Here is a 19,150-nt window from a genome sequence, read left to right as displayed (position 1 = left end):
GTACTTCCTTACCTATCTTTCAACAAGTTATAAAAAAGCCCAGGAAAATGCTGAAGTGATTTTTATGTGGAATCTCTAAAAATATTGTCAGAGTACTACCTACAAAAAATTAAAAATCACAAGCAGGACTGAGGACTTAAAGCACAATGCAGCCACATCCTGGCTCCAGTTCTCAAAGTCCATGTCTGAGTGAGTGATGGGCCCTGGAAATGGCCGTGATAATAACTCACAGCAGGAACAGTGAGTACGATAGCTAGAAACTCTGGAGTCCATCTAGCCTGACACATTTATACTTCATCTCCACAGTGATCCATCCCTTCTGACAACTAGCCTCCCAAAATATAAATGGACTAGTGTGATTTTACACATCCTTCAGTGGTTGCTCGCTTGGCAGTACCCTGCTAGATGTTGTCCGGAGAACCAACCAGCTTTACCATTCGGTAACATCTAAGGCCAGGAAAAATGACAGTATCCAAAGTGCTCGCAAGTTTGCGTGAACTAAAGATTTCCCGTGTATGAGGTAATATTTCTGAAAAAGTAATAAGATTTCCCAAACGTTTAAAAATTACTGATGTTACAAGTAGGGGAAAACTGTTACAATAATGATCTTCACTTAAGTCTCAGATGTGCAAGAAAAATTAAATGAATTGGTAGAACAAATAAAAATTTTAAGAAGCTGGGGTTGTAGCTCAGGGGTAGAACACTTGCCTAGCATGTGTGAGGCGCTGGACACAGCACCACATTAAAAATAAATAAACAAAACAAAGGTATTGTGTCCATCTACAACTAAAACAAAAACATAAACTTTTTTATTGTTTTTCTAACTTTAAGGGAGGAAGTAAAGAGATCAGGAGGGAAGGGAGAGGCTGGGATGGGACAGAAGACAGGAAGGGAAGACTGAAGGAAAAAACCCCAATAGCAATTGATCTGTGGCTGTTCTATAACAATAGAGAATTTCTTATGTCAGAAGGCAAAGCTTGATATAAAACTCCTGGGGCTGGGGATGTGGCTCAAGCAGTAATGCGCTCGCCTGGCATGCGCCAGGTGTTGGGTTCGATCCTCAGCACCACATAAAAATAAAATAAAGATGTTGTGTCCACTGAATACTAAAAAATAAATATTTAAAAATTCTCTCTCTCTCTCTCTCTCTCTCTCTCTCTCTCTCAAAAAAAAAAAAAACTTCTGAAAATTACAGAGAAACAAATAAAAAAGGAGATCAAGTAGGAGAATACAAATTAGTGGGACACAATAGCCATGTAAAGTGGATTATAATCTGGAAACATCTAATATCCATTCTTGGAGGATACTGGAGTCCACAGGAGGATAGATGAATCTTTGCCCCAGGAAGCTGAAGATAAAAAGGATGACAATAGCAACAAAAACAGTCCCCTGCCCTACTCTTCCCCAGACCAAACAGATTCAGTGGCCACCATTTTGGTCAGGGTACAGGACAGTTCCTTCACCCACAAAACTCCCTCATGCTTCATTTTATCTTTCAGGTCCTCCCTCAACCATCCATCGCCCCTAACAATCATGGATCTATTCTCTAACACTGCAGTTTTGTCTTTTAAAGAGTGTCATATACATGAAATCTCTGGTATGTAGCATTTTGAGACCAACATCTTAGACTCAGCTACTGCCCTTTGTGATCTATCCAAATTGTTGCCTATATCAATAGTGTGTTCCTTATTGCAAAGTTGTTTCCATTGTATGACTGTACTACAATTCATCCATTCACCCACTGAAGGACATATGAGTTGTTTCCAGACTTTGAAAATTATAAATAGAGTTGTCATACAAATTTGTGTGCAGTTTCTTCTCTTGAGTACAAATACACAAGAGAGAAATTATTGAATCACAAATATATGTTTAACTCTTAAGAAATTGCCAAACATGTTTTCTGACCACAATATGTAAGAACCTCAATTTGTCCACATTCTTGTCAGTACTAGGTATTGCCAATATTTTTAATTTTAGCCATTCTAATAGGTATGTAGTGATAGCTATCATGCTTGATTTGCATTTCCTAATGGCTAATGAGAGTGTGCATCCTTTCATGTGGTTATTTCTAACCTTGCGTTCTCTTTTATGAAGTATCTGTAGCTCAATTTGGAGAGAACTGAAATCTTCACTGTGTTGAGTATTTCAATCCACAAACACATTATATCGCACCACTTTTTAAAGTATTCTCTTAGTATGATTTTAATTTTAAAATTGGTAAGGTTTGATTTATGGCAGGGAATATGGTCTCTCTTGGAAAATATTCTATGTGCACTTTAAAAGAATGTGTATTCTGCTGTTGAATAGAGTGAGTGTTCTATAAATGTCAATTAGATTCAGTTGGCTAATGATGTTCAGTTCTATAGCTTTGCTGATTTTCCCTCTATTTGTTTTATAGATTCTATCTACTACTGAGAGAGGAGTGTTGAACTCACAAGATATAATTTCTGGTTGTTTTGTTTCTCTTTCTAGTTCCATCAGTTTTTGTTTCCTGTATTTTGAAGCTCTGCTAGAAGGCAAATACACATTTAAAACCTTTATGTCTTCATGATAGATTGCCCTTTTAATCCTTGTCTGATACATATGTAATGTTTTTTTCATCCTTGGTGATTTTATTTTCTCTGAAATATACATTGGTATTAACATAAACGACTCCACTTTTCCTTTAACATGTCTTTACATGGTATATCTTTTCACATCTTATAACTTGTATGCCTACCTATTATATTTGCAAACAGCATATAGTTAAGATGTGTCTTATTCATTTTAACAATCTGCTTATTAGTATATTAAAATGAGTTACATTTAGTGAAACTATTGATGTTTACAACTGTGTTTACCACTTTATTATTGTTTTTGTTTGTTCTCTCAGTTTTTCATTTTTGTTCCCCCTCTCCTTTTTGGGGGAGACAAGGGGGGTTGAGCATCTTTTATTCTCCTATTCTAACTTTTCTATTGTGATTTTTTCTTTTCTTTTTTATATTTTGTTTTAGTTGTAGTTGGACACAATATCTTTATTTTATTTTTATGTGGTGCTGAGGATCTAACCCAGCGCCCTGCACATGCTTGGTGAGCATTCCACCGCTGAGCCACAACCCGAACCCTCTATCATGATTTTTTTTTAAATTTTTTAGTTGTAGATGGACACAATATCTTTATTTTTTATTTATTTATGTGGTGCTGAAGATTGAACCCAGGACCTCAAGCACGCAAGGCAAGTGCTCTTCCACCGAGCTACAACCGCAGCCCCCATGATTTTTTAACAGTATCTATTAGTGAATTTTTTTAGTGGTTGCTCTAGGAATTTTAAAACACATACTCAAAATTTTAATTTATTTAGGATCAGGAACCCTAGCATCATAAAGTTCCATTTCCCTTCCTCTCTTTATGTTAGATATAATATCTATATACCCTGAAAACTTCAACAATGTTACAATATGTTTTTTAAAAAACTCGAGAAAAATAATCTATTATATGTACCCAAATATTCACCAGTTCTGTTGCTCCTTCTGCATCCTCAAAGCTCCAACTTGCTTTCTGCCATTGTTTCTCTTCTATCTGAAAAACTCCCTTTAGCAATTCTTTTAGAGAAAGAATTGCTACTGGTCTTAAAAAAAAATGATAATGTCTTTGTTCTGCTTCCATTCCTGAAAGCTATTTTAGCCAAATATGGAATTCTGGGTTGACAGCTCTTGTATTTTAGCACTTGGAAAAGCTCTGCTACTTCCCTTCAGCCTTCATATTTTCAGATGAGAGAACTGCTGTGATCAAAGCCCTTTTCTTCTGTAGATTATGCAATGTTTCTGGACATTTCCAGAATATGTTTTGGTGTTTTATGTGTTTTGTCATGCATTTCTTTGACTTTTTCCATTTAATTTATGCTCCATTTCTTGAATTATATTGGTATATGTCTTCCTCATAATCTGTGAAGTTTTAAGTCACTATTTCTCCAAATCATTTTTTCAGCACTACATTCTTTCTTCTCTCCTTCTGGAAATCCCAGGACACAGATGTTAGAACTTTTTTCTTGTTCCACAGGACCCCAAAGTCCTTTTTGAGTTGTCCAAGTTGAATAAATTCCACTGATCTATCATCAAGTTCACTATTTCTTTGCTCTGTTACTTTCATTCTGCATCCTGTTTATGCATATCTTCCCCAAACTCCAACCTGTGCATGGGTTGATCTGCTCCTACTTAGCATTCCAAAGATTGTGAGAACTGAGTTAGCAGAGATGTCTTCCCAGCTAACGGACTGATAACTGGGAGACATGCTCACAAGGCACATATGAATAGTACTGAAAGCCTTTGAAACCTGAACTGACACAATAGCCACAACCCTGAGAAAGTAAGTTGGAACTTTGACTTTGACTTGTCTTAGCAAGTAGACTAATTCTACTGAGTCTTTCCAAATTTTTAATTTTGGTTATTTTACTTATCAGTTCTAAAATTTCCATTTATCCTTCTTCATAGCTTCTATTTCTATTTTGACTTGGTTCCAAAAGTGTTCATGCTCATTCCTTTGAACATTTTCATGCCAACCACTACAAAGTCATTGTCAAATAATTCCAACATCTGTGTCGTCATATCATTGCCATCCATTGATGGTATTTTTCCCATACAAACTGAAATTTTCATAGTTCTTTGCATGCCAAGTAATTCTTGATATTTTGAATATTACTTTATGAAGATCTGGGTCTTATTTAACTCCCTTGAGAGAATGTTTATACTTTTGTTTTAGTGGCTACTTGCTAAGATAAGTCAAAGTCAAAGTTCCAACTTACTTTCTGTGGGCTGTGGCTATTGTGTCAGTTCAGGTTTCAAAGGCTTTCAGTGTTATTCGTATGTGCCTTGTGAGCATGTTTCCCAGTTATCAGTCTGTTAGCTGGGAAGGAATCTCTGCTAACTCAGTTCTCATAATCTTTGGAATGCTAAGCAGATCCACCCATGCTCAGGTTTGAGTTTCAGGGCAGATATGTATAAACAGACTTATGGGGGTCTATATCCTGAGCTCTTCCATCTCTCCCATTCTTTCTGGTTCCCCAGGTCTTTTTTCCTTTCTTCAGTTCATCAGCAAAAAATCACCACTTCTACAATTGAGCCACATCTGGGACCCAAATGAAAAGAGGGAGGAAAGGCTTTAAGATGCGGTGGGAGAGGGCCTCCTGGAATTGCAACTCCATTAAACAAAAAATGAAGGCTCCCCTGCCTTCAAGCTTTGGTTCCTACAAGTTAAAGCTGACCCTTTTTTTACTGCTGCTACCACTTCTTCCCCCATCACTCTGGCTGGGGCTGAGATGAAAGAAAAAAAGTGAAGAAAATACAGGCCAACAGGTGATACTCTTACTCACTCTGAGCTGTAAATTCTGTTTTCTGTTCTTTACATTTGAACCAGAGGGATTTCCTTGACTCACTCTTTCTGCTCCACAGTGCTTGCTTCTAGATTTTGACTGACCTGAAATCTGGCTGGAGATTCTAGAAGAAGAAAAGTATTGTAGCCTATTGCTAGTTGCTAGTGCTTCAGGTCTGTTAGTCTTTCCAGTCTGGCTACTGCTACAGGTAGAGAGGCAGCAGCACCATCATCTGAAGAGATCAACTGCCCTCTTTGTGGCAGGTTGACTTTATTTAACCCCATCAGTCCTCAAAGGGGTGGCCGTTCGGTTGGATTGCTAACCTTCCCTTTGCAAATTACAAAAAAACAGACCAGTCGAAATCCTTGAGGAACTATTTCCAGAACATCTACAAAGAAAGAGGATTCAAAGGGTCCAAGAGGTGAAAAGCAATATATGCTGTGGTGTGCTGCCCAGACTCCCCCACTCCAGGACTGAAACACTCTCCTCTGCTGGGAGAGCTGCTCTCTGGGGGATATCAGCTGGGTTCCTCTGAAGGCATTGCTCTGAAGAGACAAGCCAAATAAAGCCACCACGTTGCCCAAGGCCACACCATGTCCTAAGTTAGCCATGCCCAGTGGCTGATCAAGGTAGAAACATCAAGCTGAGGCAGTATTAAGGCAAGGAAGGACAATTCTGAAGAGTCATCTCAGCTTCCCCCTCCCTCAGTTCCCCATGGAGAAGACTCAGTCTTTACCCAATCCTATTTTCTTTGCTCCCCTACAAATTTTGAATGGAGGATGATCCCCAGAGTACCTACTGCAAGCAAATTGTCTTAGAGTTTGCTTCCCAGGAACCAGCTATAATACTTGATCTAAGCCTGGTATCCTCTTTGTGATAGGAAATAACTCAGGTGAATAAGAATGGGAAAACTTGTTCTGGGATCTTCTGGGAATTTTTTTCTGGCACTAGAGAGAACCATAGAAAAGATGGTCTCTCTGTGAACTAGACCTAAATAAGGATTCCTATCACTCCAGTCTCTGGTGACATATTTTGACCCCAAGAACAACCAGCCTTAGAGAAAAGTTTATACTGTGATTAGAAGTCTGAGATGAAAAGAACCTGGTCCTGATGAGAGTGAGTCACCAGATCAACATATTCTGAAGGGCACCTCATTTTCAGACCCCTCTTTAGATGAGCCAGTACTTTTTTTTTTTTTTACAATTTCGAGCAGCTTGATGCTTTCTTCTTTGTTTGTTTCTGCTATTTGCAGCCAAAATGTCTAACTGATATAGATGTATTCCTTACTGACTCTCCCTTCCTATGCTGTTTCTGGAGTAGATTTTCATAAACACTGAAGAGTTTGAGGAATTCACAACCTAGACATTTAACAAAAAAATTGAACTACAACAGTATAGGTAGTTAATGGTAAATTTTCTTTTTCTTCTTTTTTTTTTCTTCCTTCCTTCCTTATTTTTCTTTTCTCTCTTTCTTAAGAGTATTGATGACACAAGAAAACGAAGATGGAAGAGGAGAAGGAGAAGCAAAAGAAGAGAGCCAACCATGGTGGTGCACACCTGTAATCCCAGTGACTGAGGAGGGTAAAGCAGGAGGATCATGAGTTCAAAGCCAGCCTCAGCAATTTAGTGAGGCCCTAAGCAACTTAGCAAGACCCCGCCTCAAAATAAAATATAAAACGGGCTGGGGATGTGGCTCAATGGTTAAGTGCCCCTGAGTTCAATCCCTGGAACAAAAGAAGAAGGAGGAGGAGGAGGAGATGATACACTTTGTGTGCAAAAAAATAGAGGAAATACACTTTGTGTGCAAGACCGTAGTGACATTTGCAACTGAGTTGAGAAAAATCACCCGATTCTATTTTTAAGATCAACGCACAATCTAGGCCATGAATTCGATATATAATTGAAACTTCTGAAAACTCCTTCTATAATAAACAGGTGAAGTCAGACACCTGGCAATTGGGAGGGTATTTATATGCCTGTGGAGGAGGAAGAGAAAGATTCTTGCAAAATTAGAAGGAAAACGCCTGTAAAAAGGGATATAGTTCCAAAAGTGATTCAGTCTGCGACTTAAAAGACAAACAATCCATTATGACAAACCAAGAAATGTTACTTAACACAACACATAGTATCTTAACTCAAACTCTGAAGGTCAAAAAAGTATGATTTTATCACAAATCATACCAGAAAGAAAAGAATTTTCAAGAAACAAAGCATTCTGCCCTTTCACAAAGAAAAAAAAAGGCACGTTTGCCATTCCTCAAGATTCAAGGATAGACAAGCCACAGAACAGTCTTTGCTTTGATTGTGACTATGGTCTCCTTCTTATGTCTCCTGAATTGATCATGTTCTCTTTTCCCTAGAACTTGCCGTTTCTAAACTGTTTCCTTGAGCATCTAAATACAAAATCGAATGATTCTATCATTGTAGATAATAGACAAAACACGGAGCTGGATTTAGGAGATAGGCCTAAATCCCTGGTCTGCCCACAAACAAGCATTAAGAAAATCACTTCTCTCTCTGGATCTCCATTTCCTTGTTCCTTCTGTCTTCATGATTATAGGGTCTTGGGGAACTGAGAGGAGCTGTCTGAATTCCAGGGTGGTTTGTGGCAATGATAACACGCTGTTTTCATCCACCCAACCCACTGAATATTTCACAACTCAAAGCCTTAGCCCAATTTATAGCCGACATTATGTCCATCTGTTAAGGGGAGACTGGAGGACAAAGAGGTTTTCTCACAAATACCCAACACAGAAAGAACAAATCATTTTCTTCCAAATCTGTGATCAACCTTCATTTCCCTTTTGGTGAACTGAGAGTGAATCTACATCATCAGTGTCAGGGAAAATGAATCATAACACCTTTATTCCTTTTTTGCTTGCATTTCAGAGATGATCCCAGAGGCTGTGATAGAGTAAGTATGACTGAATTTTCAATAAACATAGTTTAGGTGGTAAGGAAGAGGGATTAGATGAACTGGAGTCCTTCAAAGACATATTCATGAGATTGCACCTTTAAATGTGTACAAAGATTTCATCTTGTTCTCAAGTGTTTTATCTTATTCTCTAATTGTAGCAAGGTCCCAAGTCCATGTCCTCAAAGCCAACTCCATGACTCACAAAACCAAGGATAGATTAGCGGGTTCAGGGTCACAATCCAACAAGAACAGAGTGACAGGAATCAGTGCAATGCTTTGTAAGACATCTGGCCTGGAAATTCAAAGATTCAATGAGAAACAACAGAGGAAGAAAGGGAACCACTGAAGGTTGCTGAAGAAGCATAGCAGGCAGGGGCCCACCTTGCCTCCAGTGACATTCTAGAAACTATCTAGGAAATTTGACTATCAATCAACCTACATGGTAAATACTACTGAATCAATGTGCCTTGAATGTGGGAATGATATTGTACTTATTAAATAAGGAAATGAAAAATGAATTTCTTAGAATATCGTAGGAGTCCAATGTCATGATGCCTACATAATGCTCAGGTGACTTAGGAAAGTGCTGTAAGTGTGAGAGTGTGTGTGTATGTGTGTGTGGGTTTGGCAAGATGCCAATATCTAGGAGGGCAGTAGAATGTGTTTTAATTATTCTAAGTTTTTTTTTAATTTCCTTAACATTTGAAAATTTTTAAAGAATTTAACAAAGATATGCAACCCAAATAGTGTCGGAGAACATGAAGATTCCCAGGGGTCCCATGGCTGCAGGCCTCTAGGATATTTTCTTTCCCCAGAAGTCATTTTGTTTCTAGTTCTCCAAGGAAAAATCATGACTGACAATTGTCAAAGCCAATCACATAATTTAATTGCTAAGAAAAATTATGGAAAGGTAATATTTTGTTCCTCATTTTGCAGAGGAAAAAAGTGAAACACACTCAAGTTAGCTAATTTTCGATGGGCCCCTGCAGGTGTCACATTGATATTCCAGGTTCATGTTCACCCCAGATCCTCTAGAGTTCCTCTGACCAACCCTCTTTGCCCACCTTCCAGCGTCTATAGCCTTAATTCTCAATGGGTCTAACCTGCAACCCTCTTCTGAAGACTAACCTTGGACTACAGGAGCCACTTCACCCAGATTCCAAATTCAAGAGAGCTGGGGTGCTAGGGAGTTAATCCCAGAATGACCCATAGCGATTGCTACCAAATCAGCATCAAGAAGCCAAGAATTCCTTCTATTTTAGTTCAGTTCCGTAAAATAAATCCTCCCCTCATTGTTGGCACTATACTTTTGAAGTTCCACTGCTAATTCCCCAAATCAAACCACTTGCCTCCTAAATATCCTGATATTATGGAAAGGTAATATTTTGTTCCTCATTTTGCAGAGGAAAAAACTGAAACACATTCAAGTTAGCTAATTTTCGAGGGGTCTCGCAAACGTGCTTGTCATTTCGTCCCACGTTGCCGAGGATGAGCTGTGCTCCAGGAAAAAGTCTCATAATGACAGTTTGGAGTCAATGACATAATGGAGTCAAGTGACTCTTACAGTTGCTACATGTCTAAAACCAAAACAGGCCAACAGAAGCCTTGTGGTAGTACCAATTCCTTATTTATTTAGCGCTATGTAGCTCATGTAGCATGGTAGGTATGTATTTTGTAGAAGAATTCACAATGTTTACTATTTTTAAAATATCATTTGAATGGAAGGAACATTGGAGATTGTCCATTCTACTGACAGGAAACTCATGCATCAGCAAGATAACTAGGTCTGCACTGTGACCACCTAAGCTGTCCCAAAGTTCTTCCTTGTGAGAAATGTGTGTCATCATAGTGCCTGAACAAATGGAACCTACTCTTACTGTTTGGGAATTTCTTGTAATTCCCTCTCAAACCACAGCTGAATTACAGAAAGCTAAAATTGGCTGAATAGTCATATACTCTGGATCAAGTAGTATCATTTTCAGGAGGTGATCATCAAAACACGTAATAACAAGGGGCACCAACTAGACAGTGAGTGGGTACAGGCAGAGGTAGACTGAAGTAGCATCCTGAAGGAAACCCCCTTGCTAGGCCAGTTGTGAACCCTTTGGTAGCTGGATTGTGGGGAGGTCCAGGGAATTCTATGACAGCAGAGGAGCACAGAGGTAGGGCTTGTGGCAACAGTACAGAAGTCTTTCCATATTTGGCAATCATCACCACTGTCCTGCTGTGGGCCACCTGACCATCAGTTCTGGTAGTGTTTTAATGACAGAAATAATAGAAAAAAATATTTTGAAACATGTAAGAGAGAGTATGAGAATGAACGAACTAAAACAAAGAAAGCATAAAAGACAGATTCTACACACAGACATAAATTTTCACAGAGAGAGAGAGAGAGAGAGAGAGAAGCAAGCTCTGCATCCATGGCAATAAGAATTTGCGGTCAACCTCTGTTTGTGCTGGGCTTTGAAACTTCAGTCCCCCTAAGGCTATATTTTAAGGACTTTTAATGAAAAGGCTCTTTGGGTGCTTCCTGCTGTTGAGGTTGCTGGCCAGTCAGCCAGGAGCTGACATCAGGAAAATGTGAAACATTATTCAGTGAACAGGGAGGAAACTGGTCAAAGGAGGGAGGAGAGCACCAAAAACAAACAATAATATTATTCAGGAGAACTCCCCAAGGGAAGCCACACTGGGCAAGATAAGGATGGAGGAACAAAGGTCCCAGGAGAACATAGCTTTCCCTTCTGGGATATCTAGAAGTTTCTAAGTCTTTGGGACCGAAAATCGTCCTTGGTCAGCAAAGCCCGCAATGACCAGCACCATCTCCTTCCCCTGGGTCAGCAGCTGCCAAGAACAAAGCACAAGCGTCACTACCAAAAGGAAGAGATGGTTGATTCTGGGAGAAATATTTAGCCCTGTTTCCCAATGAGGATTAACAAGGAGTTTTACTGTATTACTCACGATGGGCCATTTAAGACCCAAGCATAGTGAGAGATTAAGTTAACTAAACAGAGAATGACTATCCCTCCTTGAGGAAGAAATGTTGCTGCAAATTCTAGGCAGGGATTTTTGGCCTCCAGGTGAACATAGAATACAAAGAAAGCCACACAAGTAGGAAATTGTAAAACTATGTGAGTGAAAAGTTAATCTTTGTAATTGCCTTCGTCCATTTGGACTTGTATAACAAAATGCCTTGGACTGGATGCCAATAAACCACAGAAATGTATTGCTTACAGTTCTGAGGCTGGGTAGTCCAATAGCAAGATGCCGGCAGGTTCACTGTTTTGTGAGAGCTCCTGGGCCCTCTTCCATAAAGGTACTAATGCCTTCAGTGTTAGAGGAACCCTCATGACCTAATCACTTCCAAAAGGCCCTACCTCTTAATATATTATTGCTTTGGAGATTAGATGTACTACATGGATGAGTGGACATAAATGCTCAGACCTTCTCAGTGATCTTCCATCACACTCTATCTCTAACAGAACTTGTCGGCAGAAAGAATTTTCCTGACTTAATTATGATACTAGTATAATAAGGGAAATCAAATGACTGTTACAAAAAATTTTTTTGCTCTTCTTGATGACCTCAGAGACAGGAATAATAGTAAATGCAGACAAGATTTAGGGTGATGAAGTAAGTGGAGAGGAACCAAAACAACCAAATTCAACTGGGCCCGTAGTTGCGTGTGTCAGTAGCCAGACAACCTGAACAGAGGACAAATATAGGAAAAACAGCTATGAACCTAGGAAGATAGCAGAGTCCTTAAAACTCTGGCACCTTCTCTTCTCAGGAAAGTAAAGTGAGATCTGTACAAGCAGAAGCAAACCAAAAGACAAAGAGTAAGCCAAAGAAGCCTGAGTCGGAAGCAGCAAGGAGAAGAAGGAAGACCTTGAAAGTTGACCCCAACTTCTAGGATACCAAGGTGGTGCTAAGACTTACACAGAGAAGCAAGAGCAGATAATTGGCTTTTAGAAACATACCTCATAGCCTCCATTTATAATGAGATCATTGATCAGTTTTGCCCTGAAATACCCCTACAATATTTACCTTTGTTTCTCAAAGGTCACTAGGGAAGAACATAATAGCTCTGATTTTACACTAGTTCCAAGTCTTCATAAAAAAATATTCAGCTAACACACGGCCATTTCCACCAATATTTTAATATAGCAAAGTATCACCAGCTCCAACACATTTTGTTTAGATGAGAAAAGAACAAGAGAGTAAATTTACACAAGTAACTAGGACTTTAGAGAAGATGTTTCTAATGTGCCAATGTGAAACATTTGAGTGAATCAATGTATGCTTAGAAATGTAAGCTTCATGTACCTGATTTATAGTAAAAATTATTAATATCTATATAAAGCATTTTAATAAATATTTTATAGATAACATGATGAGAAAATTTCTCAACATAATCAAAATGTGTCCCATATATCTAATATTTTGCTTTGAACTGGAAATAAAGTATGAAAGTATAAGCCCAGGAAGAACTGGTCCAGGGCTTAGCAACAGCATTTGCTTTGTTTCAAGAGATACCAATATCTTAGCTATTGATTTCTAGTTATTCTTCTCATCCCACCTGCCCTGGGACATCTTTTTTCCCTGACTAGCCACAATAATGGTGATTTCTCTGTGTTCTGAATATTTACAGCATCGTATGCTTGCTACCAGGGCTTCCAGACTTGGGCCAGTGGAAATAAAATGGAAAGAGAGACAAGAGAGGGAAGGCAGGAGACGGGGAGAAAGAGTGAGGTAGGCTCTGTGCTGGGCCCCAGGTAATATCTGAAATGCTGCTTCAAGTATACATTGAGTGGCATGAGTGGAACTGGAGGCCAAACCAGACCAAAGCAATCTCCTGACTCTAGGAATTTCTGACTATAAAGTAACCAAAGAAATACCCAATTGGTAAAAATTCAAAGAAGTTAAATTAGTCAAAATCTGCTCTCAGAATTTTTCAGATGTTTGTGAGCAAGGCATTGTAAGTTTACCACACACATGGTCATTGAGTGCTTTTCACATTGTTTCACTAGTATGGGGGTCCAGGCACAACTGAGGTGTTAATGAATCAAGAATCAGCATCTCTGAGATAAGAAGCCATCATCCTGGATAACAAGAATTATGCCTCTTTGCTGAAGATGCTTCTGGTCCTGTTGGTGAATAAGACAGACCCTCAAAGAAGGGACTGCTGGGTCCATCTACTCCTTTTTGGTCTGAAATTCTCTCCTGCCAGAGATATCCTGAGTTTTTAGTTGCACATAAGTAGATTACAACCACCTAGGAAATCTAGAATATTTGACAGGTTTGTAGATGTAAGACAATTCCCTTGGGAAAGGTCCCTGGCCTGGCATACTGAGAACAGAATGTGTTTCTCATGAATCAGAAAAGCCCTGATTCCAGAGGTGCACAGTACCACAGGCTTGACTTGTGCCCAGTCCTGATTTGTTAAGTTCCTCGTGGCTACCAGGTTGCTGGTGGTTCTTGCCTTTCCCTTTTCCTGTTAGCCTGGAAACACTGTGATGAGGGGAGAAAAGAATACACTGTTTCTTTCAGTTGATGCTCAGCACAGCTACTGGCATCACTGCCTGATGGTTATGAGTCCAAGTTTGAGCCTCATAGAAAACACACAGACAAAACCATTGTTCTTGCATTTGATTTTGCAGTCCTTTGAGGGAGTGACCATATGCAGTCAAACTCCGCGGGTCCTAATCACTTCCCTAGCTTTAGGAGGGAGGGAGACATGGAGGAAAGGATGACATTGAAGTCTGTTCAGGAGTCAGTTCTAACCGTAATTATGTCCTCAGAAAAGTGGTGGCAAATTTATACTATAGTCAGTGCCTCCAAAAACTTACTTTTTGTTAGATTTCAATAAAAGAGTCAATTCATTTAAGAGGGGCAACATTAATAAATAGCAGATGATTTGTAGGACATTTGCCACTAAAGTAAATGTTATGATTTAAAGAACAAAATTCAGTAGGATTTTAACATGCAACATGGATTATCAGTAGATCTTGTTAAATATGCGAATTGTGATTCAATAAGTCTGGGGCAGGGCCTGAGATTCTGCATTTCAGGCCAGCTCCCTTACCAGGTGAGTACTGCTGGTCTTGCGATCACACCTTGTGAGCAAGACTCTAGAAGCATGGGTTAAGAGAGTGTAGACTGTGAGCCTTGCATAGCCTGCTCCAGAAAGCATTCAGATAATTTAATGCCAAACAGGAAGATCCTACAGCAAGTAGTTCAAATCACTCACTTCTGAAATATTCACAAAAATCTTTCCTATATGGGCCATAGATTAAAAAAAATAAAGCTTAATAAATTCCAAAAGGAGAAATAACGTAGATAATATTATCTGATATTAGTATAAAATTGATTGTAAATAAAGGTCACTCTCCTCTCTGACACAACCCATGCATTCTCTCTTGAGGATGCTTTCCTTTTTCCTCCAATAAACTTTGCTATACTTATTTTAAAAATTGCAAAATAAAAGCACAAATCCACAAAATTAAGAATGAGAAATTGAATATCATGACCCATAATCGGGTGATTTAAAATCCTTGTTAATAAATTTAAAACTCCAGGAAAAAAAATTCATGACTTTTGAGAAGGATTTAAACTTACCAAAAATAACTCAAGAATAAATAGACTCATTACTGGAGACTATTTTTAAAGTTGCCTAAGATTAAATATCCCCCAAAATATAAAGAATAGAAAATTTTACAGAAGAAGTCTTTCAATTCTTCAAAGAATAAATATTTAAATGTTTGTTAAATTTCCCAGAAGGAAAGCTTTCTAATTATTTGTACAAAGTCATGTAACACAGATTCCAAAACTTAACAAAAAACATGATAGAAAACTATATATCCTAACTTCACTCATAAATGTTGATTTTTAATTAGAATATTAGAAAATAAAAACAAATAATATTTTTAAAGGCTACACTTCATGACTAAAGGAGTTCAATCTGAGAATGCAAAATTTATTCAATATCATCAAATCATCTTGATCAAAGGAAGATCAAAAGGAAAAAGAAAAAAAACAGTTAATTTCCTTAAAATATGATATAAAAATATCTGTAAAATCCAACATCAAGAGCCAGGTGTGGTAATGGAGTATTTTTCAGCCATAAAGAAGAATGAAAACTTGTCATTAGCAGTAAAAATGAATGGAACTGGAGGAAAAAATTTAATTTTGTACTGACAATTTTTAAAAAAAAATTTTTGGTTGTTGATGGAGCTTTGTTTTATTCATTTATTTATACATGGTGCTGAGGCTCAAACCCAATGCTTCACACATGTGAGGCAAGTGCCCTACCACTAAGCAACAACCCCACCCTCTTTTACTGACAATTTTAATGATTTATTTCTTTTAGTGTTTCTAATGTTTTATTTCTAGAATTTTTTTTGGCTTTCCTATATAAAATATCTGGAAATACCAAACTGTATCTTCCTTTCCAGTATAAATGATATTTAGTAATATTGGTAATCATTTTGTTTAATTATTCAATACATCCAGAACATTAAATAATAATAGTGGTAACAAACATCATTACGTCAGTATAAATCTTAAAATTTTAGTCTCATAATGCTAGCTTTTCATATGAACAAAATTACATATAAGAGGAAGTGAGGGGAAAGGGAAAAAAACAAGGGAGAGAAATGAATTACAGTAGATGGGATAGAGAGAGAAGATGGGAGGGGAGGGGAGGGGAGGGGGGATAGGAAAGGCAGCAGAATACAACAGACACTAGTATGGCATTATGTAAAAACGTGGATGTGTAATCGACGTGATTCTGCAATCTGTATACGGGGTAAAAATGGGAGTTCATAACCCACTTGAATCAAATGTATGAAATATGATATGTCAAGAGCTATGTAATGTTTTGAACAACTCATAAAAAAAATAGAGTTCCCACATGACTCAGTAATTTCACTCCTAGAGAGAATCGAAAACATATCCCCACAAAACTCTCTCCTAGAATGTGAATAGCAGAATTATAACAGACAAAAGGAGGAAATAATCCAAATGGAGGAAGACTGCTAATGGAGGTTTTTCTTCTAGAAGTGAGGAAAATCTTATAAGATTGACTTGGTGATAGTCGTTCAACTTTCTAGATATACTAAAAGCAATTGAATAGGACACTTTTAAAAGGAGAATTTTATGGTATGTAAATTTTATCTCAGTAAAGTTGTTACTTAAAAAATGGACTTACAAAATTGGGCATGGTGGCCCATGCCTGTAATCCCAGGGCTCAGGAAGCTAAGGCAGGAGGACACTAAGTTCAAGGGGCAGCCTTAACAACTTAGCAAGGCTCTAGCAACTTAGTTAGACCCCATCTCAAATTTAAAAACGTAAATAGGGATGGGGATGTAGGTCAATAACAGAATGCATAAGACCCTGAGATCAGTCCTCAGTACTGGGGAAAAACAAATGTATTTACTGGTGAGTGTTGGGTAACATTTCTGTCTCTTTTGAAGGCATGGTGGAAACATTACCCTGGAGACTGGTTCTGGGTCAGGTTGGGAGTTATAAGGCTAAGACAATAAAATCAGGTTAATCGTCTCATGAAAATGGGATTACATTGCTTACCTATTTTAAAGCTTGTTAACCTGAAAACCTCTCAGCTAAGGAAAATCCAGGACTTTACAATTTTGTAAAAACACACAGAAGTCTGTGGAAATGGTACAAGTGGGTTAGTACTTCAAGCAGAGTGATCTTGAGCAAGACACATGAACTATCAAGTCTTCACTTACTCCTTCTCAAAGACAAATAACCTGTGTGCCTGCTTCACAAGGGGTTGAGGTTATAAATGAAGCTTAATAGGTACACAGTGTTGGGCACATGTAAAGAATTTGGTGACTGTTGATTTTCTATGAGGATCTATGTAAATAATTCTACTAAGGGAAGAGGGGAACTCAGGCATGCTAATATTAGGCTTCCGCAGCTGCTCAGCTGCCCACAGGAATGTTCCTTGGCCTCAATGACTATCTGCCATTATTTCCACCACTAACTGACCTATCATTCTAGAGACCATAGTGTCAACCTACACAGCTCTGAAAAAAAAGCCAGCTCCCAGCCATCATCCTGCATCACCATATCATAGGGCAATCTCATGGGAACCTGTTCTGCAGTTTGGGAGAGTGAATTACTACACCATTTCTTTCTGCACAGAATGAGAAATTGTGCCATAGGGGAATAAAGAGCCTTATCCAAGATCTTAGAGTATGCTCTTTCCAATCCCTATTGCTTCCCATTCAAAAGAGACAAAAATTTATTCAGTTTTGAGTTGACAGAGACGAGAGAGTGAGACAGATCAGGATATGCCAAACTAAGTGAAGTGTTTCATCTCTGTGCTTTATTAACCTCAGCTTTGAAAAGGACACTATGAGAATTTAAAAAATAACAGCAAAGTGTTGACCCCAAGACTTGCCTTTTCTCATATTTCCTAGTTTAAAAAATATGTGTCATATATGTTCTTTTCTTTAAAACATAGAAAGAAATATGTAACTATGGTTTTTCCACAAATGTTTACCCTGTTCCAAATTTCTAGTTTTCTGATAGAAAATAAAATGGTGGTTCATAGTAAAAAGCAGCTCTGCTTAGAGACAAGAAATGGAATATGAACAATTAATATAATAACCTGAGGAAAAAACTCCAGAGTTGTTGTGAAGAGGACAGCCTACTGCCTGACAAAATTTCCAGAAACACATCTTTGTAGAAAGCAAGGGAGTGGCCCAAAGGTGAAAGCAAAAATGCAAACACTCTGTAAACATTGGCAAAGGGATCCACAGGCATTGTTGGAAATATAGCCTGGACCTGGGCACTGAACTGATACTTCCAGAGCAGGTGGAATCCTCATTTTTCTGCAACAGCAGCCTGTAACCTGTAAATTTATTTTTAAATAATAAGTCTGTTGCAAAAAGTTATAAATTTGCTAGGCAGTGTGACCCACCTATGATTCTTTGACTTCTAAACCATTCATACAGTGTCCCAGCTCCGAGGCGTAAGGCTTCTGAAATCGCCTGATATTTACTGGGGAAAAGACTAAGAATGGTTCTTGGTCAATTGTGTGATCATTTTGAAGCATATCGTTGAAGAATTGGGAGCTCGAGTTTCTTCCTTTAGTATATAACTGGTTGAAACTCCTTAAAATACCCATCTTCTTGTCTTGTTTTCTGTTTCCTGCTTCCAACAAAGAAAAATTCTTTTTTTTTTTTTTGTAGTTTTTTTTTAAGAAATTAAAAGACTGTTAATGTTTTAGAAATGTTTTTGAAAGAAAGGAAGAGAGAGAGAAAAAAGGAAGAGAGAGAGGGAGAAGAAAGGGAGAGAGAAGGAGAAGAAAGGGAGAGAGAGGGAGAAGAAAGGGAGAAAGGGAAAGAAAGAGGAGAGAAGAAAGAAGAAGATTGCCAAACAAGAACTTGAAAAGAAACAGGGTGTGCTCTTTGTACAGAAGGGCCTCCCATGGTGCTAGGCTGTGTGTCTTGTTTTACTACTTTATGATAAAGGAACCTCCCCACTGTCACTCACTGCTTGCAGCACAGCAGTGGCTCCTCATTACTTAAGGTTTTCCCACAACCAGAGAGGCAAAGCACTTATCAGACTCAGATCTCTGAATCACTGCATATATAAAAGATTTTGTCAAGAGATAAGAACTTCAAGGAGAGCACTTCTCTGCCACTCAGAAACTTGAAAGCCTGATAAGCACTTGGAACTATTTGCTTTTTCTAAGAAAAAGAAGAAAACTCGTTTTTTACTTTGAAAAAAAAAATAATAAATAAAGGTTTATTTTTTTGAGTTGTATTACCTGCTAGTGATTTGTAGTTATATGGATAAAATGAATCTATTAAAAATCCTGGAGTCACCATTATGGATGCTACTAAAAAAACAACATGT

This window comes from Marmota flaviventris, chromosome 6, assembly GCF_047511675.1.
Source record: "Marmota flaviventris isolate mMarFla1 chromosome 6, mMarFla1.hap1, whole genome shotgun sequence".
In the NCBI taxonomy this organism is placed as follows: Eukaryota; Metazoa; Chordata; class Mammalia; order Rodentia; family Sciuridae; genus Marmota; species Marmota flaviventris.
This window is presented reverse-complemented; position numbering follows the sequence as displayed.